The following is a 17,596-nucleotide window of genomic DNA, read 5'->3' as shown; positions in this document are numbered from 1 at the left end:
GGCGCCCGTCACCGGTGCACTAACACTAAGCAGATAAAGCGGAAGCGTCCCTATCTATGGGCCTTCCCTGCAGCAATCCCAAGCTACAGTGAGTCAGGGCCTAGCTGGGACTGTGGGGAGATCTGGCCTAGCCCCAGGGCTACTGGCACCTGGAACACTACCTTACCCCTTGTCGTCTTGCTCCCGACTGGCGTGGTCCCTCCGTTCACGCCAAACTGTATATCTCCCCTGCCGTGAATCTGGGAGCCCTATTGGCTGTGGTCCCCCATGTGGTAAGCAGCCCCTGGGGCTGAAGTCCCATGCGGAGCCACCTGTAATGGCTGCCGCACTTGCTCCTCACTGCGCATGCACGAATATCAAAATGGCGGCGCCCTGCATCGGCGATCTGCCGCAGAGTTCCAGAGCTCTGGTGCTCCAGCTGACAGCCCGCAGCCTCTCCATCCCGGCACGGAGGTAAGAGGGGGAGCTCGGCTACAATCACTATGCCTGCTATCTCTCTCCCCGCTGCTCTGGCTATACCTACTGAGTGGACCCACCCAGGTGGCTGATACCGGAAGCTGGGCCTGACTTCCGGGTTTTCACAATCGAGACGGGAACCTCTTCAAAGCTAATTATTGGCAAAAACAACGACCATTGTATATCTCATTAGAATAGGCTTAATGTCACCTTATTGTAGCACAATGTTGCGTTAGCTTTCAATAATTTTAAGTTTGTGTTAGCATTACTCTAATACAGAAAAACAGTGGTGGTGGAGAAGACTTTGCATATTTAAATTAGCATATTTCCCAGGCATCTCACCTGTATCCACATGTTGCATAGATGAGTTTTTTGGGAAGCACATAAGTCAATAAATATTTGATATAGATAATTATGTAGATATATTTTTGTCTTCTCCATTTTTGGGATCTGGGTGGCAGAAACTCCAAGTTTAGGTAACATACTGTTAAGTCCCTTCGTTAACCTTAATAGACTTCTGTAGATATGCATTGTATGGGGGAACGACCCCTTTCCACTAACAGACGTTCTAGTTAATGCAATACTCTTACTTTACTTAATGTTACATTATAAGTCTGTGAAAATATGAGGTCAGGCTTCACATGACATTAAGTTAGGTTAATGTCACGTTAAGTTACTTAACTGAGCTCTGGACCTTAATGCTCCACCCAGCCTCACCACAAATTACAAACCACGAGCCTCACCACAAATTAAAGATATTTTGCTTCAATTTGGCATTGGCTGCGTGAGTTAACGATGAATGGCCATATGGAGCAAAAGAAGGATTACCGGAAGAGATATTTGATACATACATTACAATCTTTTCTTAACATGATTTTTCTCTACTTATTGGCTGTTATTCAATATTCTCAGAAAGATTTTATCTCCATTGAAATGAAGAGCGTGGAAACCTTCCCAAGCGTGGGGTAAAAAGGTTTGCAGCCTATTAAAAAGGGACCATTTTGTGTCTACTGAACAGCCATGTCTACAGCTCTTACACGGCTAATCACTCACAAGATACATGGTACTATAGATTATATTCCATCACCAGGTTCCTTTGTCTTTAGAAAGTGATACATAGTGATCAGACTCTGAATGTAATACATTTGGTGGTACAGATAATATCACAGCGTGACCTCTAGGCCCGTTGACAACTGGCCATTGTTGGGTTATCAAAGTTCCTGCTTGAGGGCTTCAATCTTCTTTCTAAATCATGCTCTAGGGAGTCTAGATTTTGAAGGAGCCTTAAAGTTAACCTTCACATTTGAGAAGGAATCTGAATTCATTCCTATTCAGGTGATTTTGACCACACAAGTACGTCTTGCTCATGTTCCTTAATGGATTTCTTTGTGACTACAATGGAAAAGGGTTCAAAAGTGCCCACATTTTCCAAGGTGCATTTACTTATAGATCAAAGTACTACAGATACAATTAGAATTTTACATTGATTAAATAAGTAGAATTTGCTTTTTTTTATATTATAAAATAATAATAACTTTATTTCATATAATGCTTTCCTCCCAATGGGACTCAAAGCACTTCACAATTACAATATACTGTAGGGGCCTATGCTAGTAGCCGTCATAACCCACTTATCGAGGCTTTTTAGCGGTTATCGGTCAAAAATGCATACAGCGATTCATGAAGTCACGATAAATGGGCTGAATCGCCAATTTTTGCTGCCGTCAAAAACACATCTCAAAGTGAGCGGCGATAAGCCATTTATCGGCAGGATTTAAAACTCGTGCAATTCTAGTAGCCTCGATAAGGTTATCGAGGCTAATCAAGGCTCAAGAATGGAGATTTACTACGTAGTTTCTATCGCCAGAAAAAGTTGGCGTGAAGCTGTCAAGAAGCTTCAGAGGCGGCAGCGAGAGAGGGACTTAGAAAAAAAATGCATTTTTCCTGCATTTTCCAGGTTCGGCCGAACCTGACGAAGTATCCTTTGATATGAAACGTGTTGTTCGGGCAACGTTCACTTGTTTGGCTCCTGCTGACTACCGTAGAGCGACGTCGTCACTACTCTCCAGCTCTGCGGACCGGACGCGGTCTACAGAGGAGTTTCTTAGTGAGGCGTAGCCCGGACCAGCTCAGGAGCACTGCTGTTTTCTTATATGTGAGTGCTTTGCTGTTTGTTATTGCCATTTTATTAAAGTTGATTTTTAACCATCACATCTGGGCACTTCTCATCCTATTACTACCGGGTGCATCCAGAGGAGTTCACTCCCAGCACTATAGAACACAGCTTCACCAGAGAGACGCCATGCCAGTACTCCGGTGATAAAGATACCATGTGCGGCATAGATTCACACATGGCCGTGTGAGTCTTTATTTAAATTTCCATTTGGTGTATTCCCCCACCTCTTCTGGCCCTTGCCTTATTTTTGGGTGGACAGTTTCCTGTGATACCAAGTCAATTGGTCTGTGTACTAATTGTTATTCATTGTGGTTTTATTTATTACTGTTTTCTTTTCTTTTGTTTTGCGCTCCCCTACTCTTCCTTCCAATAAAGCAAACATTAGTCAGCAGAAATGAAGTAAATACAACTTTGTACTTACCCCTGCCATCATGAAGGGCGTCCTCGTCAGCATACTCCTGGTCCATGTTCCCTGTTGGCAGCAAGAGTACAATCAAAAATACAATCTAATGGCCCCTAACCCCTTAATCACCTTAGCGATTAATAGCTGCTATAGTAATTAAGGGGTTAACTCACCCTCACCCGCTACACACCCGGGAGGCCTAACCACCCTCCCTGGTCCCACTTTAGTAATAGTATAGTAATTTTGCCCATTTCACTTGAGAAAGGCCTGAATATAGGTCAAAACGTCGTATTTATGGCTTAAATAAATAGATTTATCTTTAAGCAAATCTGTAGTGCCCTGATTCACTTTTCCGCCAAGTCGCCCGGTGTAACAGTCGCAACACCTGGATTGTACGTGCTTTAGAGGCGGAGTGACCAGAGATGGTGCTAACTCCATCCCCGGTCTGATTTATGGGTTTTGCTCTCTCAGGATGTAACTCGCAAGACCGATCTCGCCACCCTTGAGGTGGTGTGAAATAAATGTGCGTTTTTAGAAGCGGCATAACTGGGCTACAAGGATTGTACTTGTCGTAAAAAAAAATGCGAGTTGGAGGCTTTTTTGACAAACCGATCGGATTGCCAGAGCCAGAGTGAACCTGCTTCTAATACAGCCTTTTCTGCACAGACGGGACATACGGGGATTACAAAACACGCCAATCTGATCAGAAAGGGCTCTTTTGGAAGCGGATTGACACACTTCGGAGCTACGAGAATAGGCCCCTGTGTCTGTTAATCTGCCTTCTCATACTGGAAAATAAGCAGTGCTCTATAGAATTAATAAACTGTGAGTTCCCCACCAAGAGAACTTCTATCCAGAATGGATGTTTTGGGATTTCAGCTAGCACAAAAACCTCAACTTTAGGTATTTATGATTCTTACCAAACTATTCAATTTTATTTTCGAAAAACAAATAGTTCATGTTAATAAAAAATGGAAAATCCCTAACATAGGAAACTGCCATTTTTAGAGAAAAAAAAAACCTCTTTCATTATTGAAAAGGTGATGAGTTAAAAAATAAAGAAACACATAGAAGATGGGATGGGAAGGGGGTCACAGAACAGAAAAAGGGTTGAGGGGAAAGGGAGAGAGATGGTACATATCATATACATTTTACAATTCAATTCTAAGTACAGTAAAACTTTCTCTGGTATTAAAGAACAGTGCGCATATCTATATAATTACTTACTTAAGAAAAGACAACAATATACAGTATATGGTGTGGTGGGTTCGGGTTCTGAGCTTGCAGGGGTTTTGTGTGTTAATGACTTACAGATGCAGCCACCAGTATTAGAACTCTTGCCTGGGAAATTCTGGGGCAGTCTCACAGTAAATGCCTCAACATGTTTGAATGGGACTGCAGGGACCCTTGCTGTGTTAATCCGATGGGTAATTAAGAATCTCACCGAAATGCTGAGGCAGTTGATGAATTTACTGTGAGACTGCCCCAGGATCTCCCAGAATTTCCCAGGTAAGTGTTCTAATACCGGTGCCTGCATCTGTACTTAATCACACGTGTGTTGAACACTTCCTGAAAAGAACAAACAGAAGGTAGATCTCCTTGGTGAATTTGAAATGTGCTTTTGGATGTTGTAATGTTGTCTCATATGGATGCCACACATTACAAAATGTTTCAAAGGTTTAGTCTAGTAGGCTAGTGAGCCGCTCAATCAAGGTAACCGCTTGCAGCTTGTGAAGAATTATATTAAAAGCAGGGTTTTTTTGTTTACTAAATATTTAGCAGTTACACACCTACATGAGAGATCAGAAACTGGAAAGGTTTGGGAATTCCCTGGACTTTCTTATGCATAAGCGCAATAAACAGAGTCCTTGTCAAATCCAGTTAGAGATTTCATAGTGCCAAAAGTCCAAGAGCAGGTGTTGGAGATTTTAGGATATGACCATCAGATGTGGCACATTGTCCTAGTCTCTCCACAGCCTCTCCAGCATTTATTGGAAGAAATGGGTAACATTTTGTGGAGTCTCGTTGGAACCACATGTAGCGCTTAGGGTTTCCAGGTGGCATGTCCAAAAATAGTGGACACAATGGTAAAAAATGCGACCCCCCCAATACATATAAAACATACCCCCACACCCCCGAATACATATAAAACATAACCCCACCCCCGAATACATATAAAACATACCCCCACACCCCCGAATACATATAAAACATAACCCCACGCCCCCCGAATACTTTTAAAAACATACCCCCACACCCCCGAATACATATAAAACATAACCCCATGCCCCCGAATACATATAAAACATACCCCCACACCCCCGAATACATATAAAACATAACCCCACGCCCCCCGAATACATATAAAACATACCCCCACCCCCAAATACATATAAAACATAACCCCATGCCCCCGAATACATATAAAAAATGCCCCCACTAACCCCAATACATATAAAACATACCCCCACACCCCCGAATACATATAAAACATAACCCCACGCCCCCCGAATACATATAAAACATACCCCCACCCCCAAATACATATAAAACATAACCCCATGCCCCCGAATACATATAAAACATAACCCCACGCCCCCCGAATACATATAAAACATACCCCCACCCCCAAATACATATAAAACATAACCCCACGCCCCGCGAATACATATAAAACATACCCCCACCCCCAAATACATATAAAACATAACCCCATGCCCCCGAAAACATATAAAAAATGCCCCCACTAACCCCAATACATATAAAACATACCCCCACCCCCAAATACATATAAAACATAACCCCATGCCCCCCGAATACATATAAAAAATGCCCCCACTAACCCCAATACATATAAAACATACCCCCACCCCCCAAATACATATAAAACATAACCCCATGCCCCCGAATACATATAAAAAATGCCCCCACTAACCCCAATACATATAAAACATACCCCCACCCCCCAAATACATATAAAACAAAACCCCATGCCCCCCGAATACATATAAAACATAACCCCATGCCCCCTGAATACATATAAAAAATGCCCCCACCACCCCAATAAATATAAAATATACCCCCACCATCCCAATAAATATATAACCCCACCACACCAATATATATAAAATATACCCCCACCACCCATATACATATAAATATACCCCCACCACCCATATACTGTACATATAAAATATACCCCCAACACCCATATACATATTAGATATAACCCCACCACCCATATACATCTAAAATATACCCTCACCACACATATACATATTAAATATTCCCTCACCACCCATATACTTATTAAATATACCTACACCTCCCATATACATATTAAATATACCTATAACACCACCCATATACTTATTAAATATACCTACACCTCCCATATACATATTAAATATACCTATAACACCACCCATATACTTATTAAATATACCTACACCTCCCATCTACATATTAAATATACCTATAACACCACCCATATACATATAAAATACTTCCACCTCCCATATACATATTGAATATATCCCCACCCCCACATTGTACCTTACCTTATCTCCTGCAAGATGCAGACAGCACTGGAAAATGTCTCTGGGCCGCCGGGGTGTGGGCTCCGCCCCCGCTGTCCTCTGGTTGACTGTCCTCTCCTCCAATCAGGGACAGCACACCAGTCCTCCTTGCTCTGCCCTGCCACCGTCCCGGCCCGCCCTCTCACTAACAGCCACCAGCGCTTGCCTCACTGCCTCCGCCCTCTCAGCACCAGCCCTCGCGCTTACTGCCGCTGCCCTCTCATTGCCTCCGCCCTCACGCTTGTTGCCGCCCTCTCACTTGCCGCACTTGCGCTGCCTCCGCCGCCTTAACAATGGTAATACCGGACACATAGTTGTCCGGTATTACCTCCAATTTTTTACCGGACAGGCATCGGAAATACCGGCCTGTCCGGGTGAAAACCGGACACCTGGCAACCCCCCCACCCACCATCTGGGAGATCTGGCCTTTGCTACCTACCGGTGGTGTAGTGCTTAGTACCTGTAAGGGTCCAGGAGATGCGGAGGGTCTGCGTTGGTATAGGGAAACAGGACAGGCTTTTGGGATGTCATCAGGCTGTGTTCTTCTCAGAGACAGTCCCCACTGTGAAAGTCATCAAGCATGCCCCTACTCAATAGCCTGTATACTCAGGCAGGGGTATATAAAACATTTTTATTAGCATCCACTGCAGATCTTAGTACAGCAAATACATTCTCTTCAGAGTCAGGCCAAACCTCTGGATGGTACCTGACCTGAATCTTCTTTATCTTCAGCCAGCCCTTTTAAGGGGCTCAAGGGCACATCTCAATCCCAAGGGGGAGAAACTCAGACTGACTATAATTTGTTATGCTTCCTCCCTAGCACAGAGGGGGATGGCACAAGGTCAGCATCCGGATTGGCTGCACACAGACCAAGTTCCACCTCCACCCTTGTCACTCAGGGTGGCTGCCTGAGGATGGGGGAAACCCAAGATGATAGCCTGCCACAGCCTGCAGCTCAGAACTGACAGGGTGATGGGGGAGGGAGAACGGGGGGGGGGAGCGGGGAGGGGAGACAGAAGTATAGCCAGAACCAGCCATGGCTACACTGTCCCCTAGGTGAAAAATCCTATGACCTCACTGGGACCGAATTTGGGGTACCATCCGTCAACCTGGAGCCTGAAATACAATACAAGTTTACATACAGATCACATAGTTAGTAACCACTGTCACGGTATAGTAGACATGATATTACAGGGTCCTCCTCTGATTACAATGATGAAACAAACAATATTCTTCCAACATGAAGAACAAGAAGATCCCTATTTATAAAACTTGCAGTTGCAGCCTGGGTGGGTACTATGTTGCCTTATCCATAGACAGGCCTAAACCGGCAGTTGGAGTGTCATACCTGGGGAGGGTACAGACTGGGTCACATGTATATGGTGTGATGCCTTTCAGTACCTGTACCTGCCCTGTTATGGGGCGGGGTTACAAGCCCTTCCCCCTGATATAAAAGCTGACACTCCACCAAATTGAGATGGTTGATTATGGGACAGTGTGATACCCTTTTCCCTACCAGATGGTCAAGGAGATTGGGAGGGGCTCTGGCGGCCTCAAACCCCTTGGGTCTGCTGCCGGGCTGGAGGACAATCATGCTGTTATACAATAAAAGTACCGTTGGACCAACTATGGTGTGTGCTTATTGGGAAGGAGTATTGTCTGTGGGGACCATCCTGCATCCAGCAGAATCCTCATGGGATGGAGGTGCTGCACAGTAAAGAGATGGAGAAAGCCGGCCCTGTTGCTGCTCCCAAATTTCAACTGCGGAGCCACTCAGACCGCCAGCAGGTGAGCTATGGTACCCAGGGAAAACACCCATATAGTGGCCAGATCTTCCGTGGCAGGGAGGGAACAGGTGCTTCATAAGCATAATTACAGCAACAATAGACATTTTATACTAAAAGACAAAAAGGAACCCATATATGCCTGGAATTATACGCTTAGATTATACGTGTAGGCCATCAGAAACAGGACAAGCTTTATTCTCCTTACATCTGTCCTTATGGACTACTCCATATACTAATAGACAAGTGTTTGATAGCCAATGCGAAAATCAGTAGGGAGAGAGGGCATTGGTTAATGGAAAGCGTTCAGAGACAATGCCCGCTGCATTCATCCTCGCAGGTTGGGATCCATAGACAGACGAAACAGCTCCCAAAAAATTCCCATCAATGCCAAACGCCCTTAATACTTTAAACATGTACTGCCAGTTTAACCTGCAAAGGCCTTCTCTGCGTCTAAAGAAAGAAGAACTAGGGGAATTTTTTTAGGCCTCATATAATGTATAAGACTGATATTTCTTCTAGTGTTGTCTGTTGATTGCCTCCTGGGTATGAAACCCACCTGTTCAGGGTGAATCATAGTAGGGAGGACTTCTCCCAACCGTTTTGCCAGTATTTTAGCATATAATTCTGTATCTGTACAGTATTAAGTAAAGATATGGGTCTATAGTTTGAGCAAGTATTATGATCTTTTCCTTCCTTAGGAATAGTGACTGTGGTCACCTGGAGTATCTGAGGGAAGTTTAGACAAAGAAATGTACTTATTAAAGACAAGGGCAAGATGAGGGGATAATATATCTGCAAAAGTCTTATAATATTTATTTGAAAAGTCGTCTGGATCTGATTTTTTGGCAAGTTTTAAATGACAGAGGTGATTTCTCCAGCTTTATAGGAGAACATTGTTTTGCTAAAACTGTTTAATTAATCTTGGTCAATAGAGACATTATTCAAAAATGGGTCAGTACTATACGTTTTTACCTTGTCAGTGCTCCCTTTTATATTTAAATTGTAAAGATTCTAATAATATTATTTAAACATTTTATTAATTTCAATCGGGTTGTAAACTGGATCATTGTTTTGGTTTTTAATTGAGGTCAATCTATTCTTATTTATTTATTTTCTTAGTTTATTTGCCAATAGCCCGCCTGCCTTATTACCTTAACTTTAGAATGTTTGCTTTGTCCACTTTAGTGATTTCTCCACTCTTACTAAAAGAAGAGAAGTGAGTTTAAAGCCGATAAAGGTTATTTGATTTACTGGTTTCCTTGTAGTAATACACTTGTTTAATGTTTCTAGTCTGGTCAATTTCTTTTGTAATTTGCAGATTTTTCTCCTCCTGTTTTCTCTTAAGAAAAGAGGCAAGGCTCATTATATGTCCTCTCTTAACAGATTTTTGTGTGAGCCAAAAGGTAAATGCACTAATTGTAGGGGACTCATTAAGTGAGATATCGCTATGTAAACATTTTTTCAAGTGCTCTGCCTTGCTAGGAAAGACTAGAATTGAGTCGTTTAATCTTCAAAGCGGTAGTTAAAGTGCAGATGAGGATCTTGTAGGGTAAATTCTATGGGAGCGTGATCCGACTATGAGATCAAACCAAACTTAGTGGATACTGTAGAGTGAGTTAACCTAATATCTGTAACAAATAAAAAAAAAATCAATCCTAGAGTCTAAAGAGTGGGAGGCAGAATAGAAAGTATAATCTTTCCCATTGGTATTCTGGCACCTCCAGGCATCTAATACAGACAAGTTTTAATAATATTCTTGCTAGATTTGGATATATCTGTGTCTAATTTAATGCACCCTTTTGATGGTTTGCTAGATTTGTCCAGAGATGGGTTCATCACTAGGATGAAGTCCCCGCAGGGTAGCAGAGCTGCGGTATGGCGTTCTGAGACTTTTTGAAGGAATGCTAACTGATCAGTGTGATGGTAGGGAAAATATAACTGCTGTTAATACAGGTCAAGCCTGCCATTACCCCTACCTGTCAATAATACAGTGTATTACTGTACATTAGGTTATACATGTATGTATATCTGTATTGTAAACCTGATTCCAGCACCTCAGGGACCAGGGGTTAATGTGGTTGCAGGAGAAATGTTGCAAAATTGCCTTTTGCAGCTTGTATGTTGCGCTTTTTAATGTTGTGTTTCTACCCACCAAGCAGGGCCTGGGCACGTAGACAGCACCTGGCCCTGAATGTTTCTAAGTAATGTTTGAAGTGTATAAAAATGTAGGGAGGGGAACCCCTAGTTAGCTCAAGCTCTAGTTCTGGTGGTGATTTCCAGCTGCAGATACAAAGGTCCAATGCTCGTCCAGGCCTGAAAACCAGTCCCTGTAGGCACTGTTCAAGAAGAAGGAAGTTAACAGGGAAAATCTCTGCAAGGAGACCCCTGCAACTAGGCCTGCAGGGTATTCCCAGTTTTCCTCGGTTGTGAGTATATGTGTTGACTGTTTATATGTCAGTTGTGGATACTTTTTCCAATAAATACATTTTTATAAACTCTTGTGTTTCTGTTCGGCGATACTGATCCCTGGTATGAGTCCTGGACTCCTGTGAGAATTAGTATTGGGAGCAGAAACATGTCGGAACGCTGTTCTGGTACTTATTTTAGCAGCAGAACAGTGTTCTGTCAGTTCTGCAGTCAACACGGACATCTGTCTCAAGGCAGTTTGATTCACATTGCAGGAGCTAGTCTGATGTCACATTCAGCAGGGAATCGCAGCCCACTAGACAATCAGATAGAGGGGTGTGGTGTAGCATACTAGAGATATCCCATAGTGCACTGGTGGGGAACCCAACCTCCTCTCTCCCCGGTCCCTTCTAACTTTAAGCTGGGGATGGAGCTACAAGCAGAGATTGAGCTACAGCACGGTGGGAAAGACAAATAGGCCAATCACAGGAGAGGGGGTGGAGGGGGCGAGGCTCCAGGTCTGGCTGTTTGCCGATCGTGTTGTTAGGTAGAGCAGGAGATATGTATCGGCTAATCAGAGAAGTGTCTACGGCCGCCATTTCCAGATGAGAAGATCTGAGCTGGAGTTCCATGAAGGCGACGATTTGGTGGTCAAGAAGATCACTCTGCTTCCGCGGATTTTGTACATGGATTGAAAGTCCTTTCGTCACAACCTTCCCCAGACTCTGCCCTTTCCTCTTGACCCTCCCATGTTCTGGAAAACTGACTGGACATGGAGGCCTATGTACCCTTCCATGGGCGTCCAACAACCCCCAGCCCAGGGAAATCAATTGTCCATCTGGGGGCATGGCTTTCAGGGAGAAAGGGGTCGCAGACCAGGCCCCCTATGTCTAAATAATACTATTTACTTAATAATAGTTTTTGCATTAACCTGCTGTGATTGACTGATGTGAAGTGGGCTCTTGCCCTCATGCTGCATTCTATTGTTTATACTTCCATATGAAAACAGAAAAATGTTGCGCTCAATGTGGTCTGTGCTAGAGAATAGTGACTTATATATAAATTAATAATACAACCTGATAGGTGATGTTTTGTGCTGCTGATCAGTGGGAATGGTTCAAACACCAAGCTAGATAGAAACAAAAAAAGAACAGCGCAAAAAAACCATAGTGTAGTATATTTAAATAGTTTTATAAAAAATAAAGGTGAGTATTGCACGTACATCAAAAAGAAGGGTTAATAGCAAGACATGTTAGGGACATGTTACCACTCGGCAGGCATAACGGGATACAGGCACCGGGAATTGGACGTCCTCCCTCAAGATGCTGGTATCTGGATGCAGAGTATACAGCTCAGCTCGGTTCACAGCGTTGGGGAACCTTCCCGCGCCTTCACGGAGCTCACAGCAGTTGTTCTCAGGGGTGGATCACCGCGTCTCTTCCTGGTTAGTCCACGTTGGCGTGTGACGTCATCCGGCAGCGTCTCTCGGCCGGTCGCGTCTTTAGTGCGTCACTCCTTGGCGATATGCAGTCGAGCAGTGTACAGAGTCCCTTGCAGGTCCCGCAATGAAACAAATGTCCCAATATAATGCCGCAATGGGGGTATATGTAAAGAATAAAGGAACGCGCCCTCTCCTACGCGTTTCGTACTTTCGTACTTCGTCAGGGAATGATGGAGGAGGTTCCAGGGGCGGTTCTTATACACTCAGCATTATTGCTATTGGTTCAGGGTAATTGTATTCAACTCCCCCCACCTGGAGAGACATTCACTCATCCCGTGGAGGGACTCAAGTTACAAAGACATTTTTTATATATAAACATACATGGGATAAAGCACACTTAAAAAAATATAATAAACTTTAATAATTCGAATCAAGGCTTTTAAAAATATATATATATCAAATCAAGACTCTAAAAGTAAAGAAACAAAAAATTAGTCACATAATAAAAATCACATTTAGAGATGTAAAGTGCTAACTCCCAATAGTTAAGAGTAACATAGATTAGCATATGATTTCTAGTAAATATATAAATACATATGGAAATCTATAGGATAATGTAATGGTCTAGGAATAGATCTTAGGGGTTAAAGTTTGTTAGAGTTATTTCAAAGAGAGAAGGTATTCTGATAATCCTTAAAGGTATTAATTCTATATAACTTAAAATATATTTAAAATAATTAATTAAATATTTCTTAAAACACTGGTGCAGTTCATGTTTAATTGAAAAATTTCTAATTAAAAAAGAGACCATACGTCAATCTCCTCATTTAGACCTAGTGGAGACAGAGTCTGGAGTTTATAAATCCACAGACTTTCTTGTTTGGACAATTTCTTGTCTCTGTCACCACCACGTCTACCTGATTGTGCAATCTGAATTCCCACATATGTCAAGAGCGAAGAGTCACAGTCATGTTTGATTTTAAAATGTCTGGACACGCTATGTTGTTCTAATCCTAATCTAATGTTTCTAGCGTGTTCTAAAATCCTGACTCTTAAAAATCTTTTAGTTCGCCCAACATATTGGTTTCCACAGGGACACTGCAATAAATAAACCACATATGTGGATTTACAAGATATGCAATCTTTCACTGTGAATTTTTCCTTAGTCGTGTTAGATATGAAAGATTTGCGGTTAGAACTTAACATTTTGCCGCAAATCTTTCATATCTAACACGACTAAGGAAAAATTCCTTTATTCTTTACATATACCCCCATTGCGGCATTATATTGGGACATTTGTTTCATTGCGGGACCTGCAAGGGACTCTGTACACTGCTCGACTGCATATCGCCAAGGAGTGACGCACTAAAGACGCGACCGGCCGAGAGACGCTGCCGGATGACGTCACACGCCAACGTGGACTAACCAGGAAGAGACGCGGTGATCCACCCCTGAGAACAACTGCTGTGAGCTCCGTGAAGGCGCGGGAAGGTTCCCCAATGCTGTGAACCGAGCTGAGCTGTATACTCTGCATCCAGATACCAGCATCTTGAGGGAGGACGTCCAATTCCCGGTGCCTGTATCCCGTTATGCCTGCCGAGTGGTAACATGTCCCTAACATGTCTTGCTATTAACCCTTCTTTTTGATGTACGTGCAATACTCACCTTTATTTTTTATAAAACTATTTAAATATACTACACTATGGTTTTTTTTGCGCTGTTCTTTTTTTGTTACTTCCATATGATAAAGAACCTACATTTCCTACACCATTTGTGGATCTTTTGTTTCCTCCATATCTTTGAGGTATCATCTGCCAAGCTAAAGAAGGGACCCTTCACTTCCCCAACCCATTGTGAAAATGCTGTTTCTCTAGGGAAAGAATGTGAGTGCATTTACCCCATTGTTACACTTTGTCTCATCTGGTATTTGAAGTTTTCACACTATATTCTCCCTCATGTTTAAAAAAAACAAGAAAGATGTTCAGAAGTTTTTGGGCTTTGCTAACTTTTATAGATGCTTCATTAAGAACCTCTCTGTGCTAATTGCAACTCACCTGAAAAGATGTCCCGTTCGATAGAACAACGGAAGCTAATTCAGTTTTTGACAGACTAAAATCCCTCTTTACTTCTGCTCCCGTTCATATCCTTTCGACCCCTGAACTTCATTTCATAGTGGAAGTTGATGCTTCCGATTCTGCCGTCGGAGCTATCCTCTCTCAAATATTGGACCAAAATGCTCCTTCACCTTTTTGCATTTTATTTCCATCAAATGTCATTGGCAGAGAAAAACTGACATTGGGAACAAGGCACACTTAGCCATCAAGTCTGCCTTCTTTGAATGGCAACACCTTCTGGAAGGAACCATCCATCTAGTCACCGTTCTCACTGACCATCAACATTTGGAATTAATTCGATCTACAAAGAGACTATCCACCAAACAAGCTCAGTGGGCTTTGTTCTTTTCATGATTCAACCTCCTAATTTCATGCTGCCCCGGTTCTAGGAATGGGAAAGCAGACACCCTATGCAGAGTATCTCCTAACTCTGCACCCAGTTTTAAAAGTGAAGAAATAATTTTACCTAGAAAACATTGTCTTGGCGCCCCCTATTCCTCAGGTCTTCTCTCACAGATTAAGAGAGCCTACTTCAATGAACAATTTCTAAAACAACCCCAACGGGAAGTCATATTGGTCCTAGAGGATGGCTTTCGATCTTCCAGGAACGCCTGTTCGTACCAGAAGAAAGGAGGTGGGAGGCCCTTCAAATGATGCATGATTGGAACCCTGCCGGCCATCTAGGTATCCATAAGAAACAGGAACTTTGGTCCCATTTGTTTTGGTAGCCCAAACTTCCACAGGACATTCATAAGTTTGAATCTTCATGCAAGACCCTTCGCGCCTCCCCTCTGTGGTTTCTGCAACCACTTTCAGTGCATACATGCCCATAGGGATCCATATCCATGGATTTCCTTCTGGAGTTGCCCCCATTCAAGGGACACAATACCATCTTGGTAGTCATGGATCGCCTTACAAAGATGGCTCATTTTATCATTTTAATGCTGCCCAGAACCTAACTACAGTAGATCAGATGCCCAAACTGGTTATTCAGCAGATTTTCCTTCTTCACAAGGTCCTAGTTCCAAGAGGTTCCTTCTTCACAAGATTATATCTGACAGACAGGGAGTGCAGTTCACCTCAAATTCTTTTTATTCCACCCTGAGAGTTTGCCTAAATCCGTCCTCCAGCTATCACACCAATCCAACGGCCAGATGGAGAAGACTAAACAGACCCTGGAGCTGTATCTGTGCTGATATTTCTGCCACCTCAAGGATGACTAGGCTGATCTCCTGCCTCTCGCCTAATTCTCTTACAATAATGCAGTGATTTTTCTACCAATGGTCAGATGCAAGACAAACACACTTTGTAAAAAGTCATTTTATTTCACCCGTTGTTCCCACAGACTTGTCCTTCACCCACCACACTTGTGCAGGGTGCCCATCAAAGCCTCTGGTACACCAAGCCGGGAATAGGTTCAGAACCCCCTCAAATGTGTACATGATTTTACATGATTTTCTCTGCCCGAAATTATTCCCACTTATTTAAGATGCATATTCTGTATTCCTTTGTGGCCTACAGTTCCTCTGAGATCATAAGCCTGCCCCATCGCCACTTTGGCTAGCAGGGATCAGGTTTGATATGCTAAAGTGTTGGGGTCATGTACAGACACCTCTCACAGTTGGGAAGCTGGGTGTGTATCTTATTTAAAAATTAAAGCTTCAACTTAAAGGTTTTTAATATAAATAACGTTGTGAAAAAAAATGTTTTTAATTAAGCCCTCTTGTTGTTATTGTTTCATACTTCCCCTCATTCTATTTTTTCAGGTTTGGCGGGCTGATGAAAACACTGTGTTTGTTCAGGAAACCCATCCATCAATACTGCCAGGTAATGTATTGTACTTTAATTCATGCATCCACTGTACTGTATTCTCTCTAAAAAAAACAATCTCTCAATCACAGTATGTATTATTTGAACATGTACCAGATACAATAATAAGATGTTAGTTGGCGGTTGAAGATTTTATTATAGTCTTATTCGACTGTAGTACTGTCTCTAGAAAATGCAAACATTCATAATGTAGTCATTGTTTAATTCTTCTGTTAATTAATGTTTTGCAGCATTAGCGGTGGGCCGAAGCAAACACCTTATTCGTGCAGGAAAGACATCCAGCAACACTGTCAGGTAATGTATAGTACTGTAATTCATGCATCTCGTACAGTATAGTAGTTTTATTTTCAACCAAGTTCCATAGAGGCACGCATGTGCAGAAATTCAATGACACAGATATGCGTTTCAACCAGGTTCCATAGTGACACGCATGCGCAGAAATTCAATGATATGCAAATGCTTTTCAACTAGGTTTCATAGTGAAACGCATGCACAGAAATTCAATGACATGCATAAGCGTTTCAACCAGGTTCCATAGTGACACGCATGCGCAGAAATTCAATGATATGCAGATGCTTCTCAACTAGGTTCCATAGAGACACGCATGCGCAGAAAATGACACGCATATGCATTTCAACTAGATTCCATAGAGACATGCATGAGCAGATATTCAATGACATGCATATGCTTTTCCAGCAGGTTCCATAGAGACATCCAGGCTGTACACTACTGTATTTATGCACGATTATTAATATTGAATATTCGTTATTTACAGGCCACAACATCTACGTGCCAGCCAGGCCGAAGAATATGAATAAAGAAGAACATTGCACATTTTGAAGAAGAGCGAAGACATTTGTATTATTGCATTATTCATAAAGCCTAATGTAATCAAATAAAAATATTTCTTATTTTAAACTACATTTTAGCCTTCTCAAGTTTTTACATTTAATTTCAATACCATTACATACAGCATGATACTGTGTGATATTGGATCGTGTGAAAATGAATGGTAATAAGGGACGGGTTACATTGCATTTTGAGTATTTCAAACAACGATAAAATTCCATTGTCAGCCCACTGTCACTTCGCAAGCCAAACCCGAGCTAACATTGAATGCGCGGGAGGCACCCTCAAGGAATACGTGAGGACTCAGCAACCAACCATCACCCTGCATCTGTAGGATGCCAAGTTTAGGCTGTCGTAACCTTGACTGAAGAACTAATGCAAACATTTCTCACATTTTTTATACTTAATACAGAGTTTAGATAACTGAGAATTCAATCACTGATATGCAAATGATAATACAGGGACTGAAAATAATAAAGTGTTAGGAGAAAAAAATACAGATAAGGAGGGAGATTGGAATGTGAATGATAAGTATCAAAGGACATCAAAATCATGT

At 42.4% G+C, this 17,596-nt stretch overlaps 1 protein-coding gene and 1 long non-coding RNA gene across 3 annotated transcripts in view; both read left to right on the top strand.

Moving 5' to 3' along the window:
* Positions 1-17,596, top strand: part of HTR7 (5-hydroxytryptamine receptor 7) — a 111,215-nt gene that overhangs the window by 10,403 nt on the left and 83,216 nt on the right. The gene's annotated exons all lie outside the window — the stretch shown is intronic.
* On the top strand, positions 16,129-17,067 carry LOC142502053 (uncharacterized). The gene is made up of 3 exons (XR_012803633.1): positions 16,129-16,188; positions 16,422-16,485; positions 16,967-17,067. It is a non-coding gene; the product is annotated as an uncharacterized LOC142502053 (long non-coding RNA).

Source organism: Ascaphus truei, chromosome 8 (genome assembly GCF_040206685.1).
Source record: "Ascaphus truei isolate aAscTru1 chromosome 8, aAscTru1.hap1, whole genome shotgun sequence".
Classification (NCBI taxonomy): domain Eukaryota; kingdom Metazoa; phylum Chordata; class Amphibia; order Anura; family Ascaphidae; genus Ascaphus; species Ascaphus truei.
Note: the sequence above shows the minus strand (reverse complement) of the source record. Positions and strands in the feature narration are given on the sequence as shown.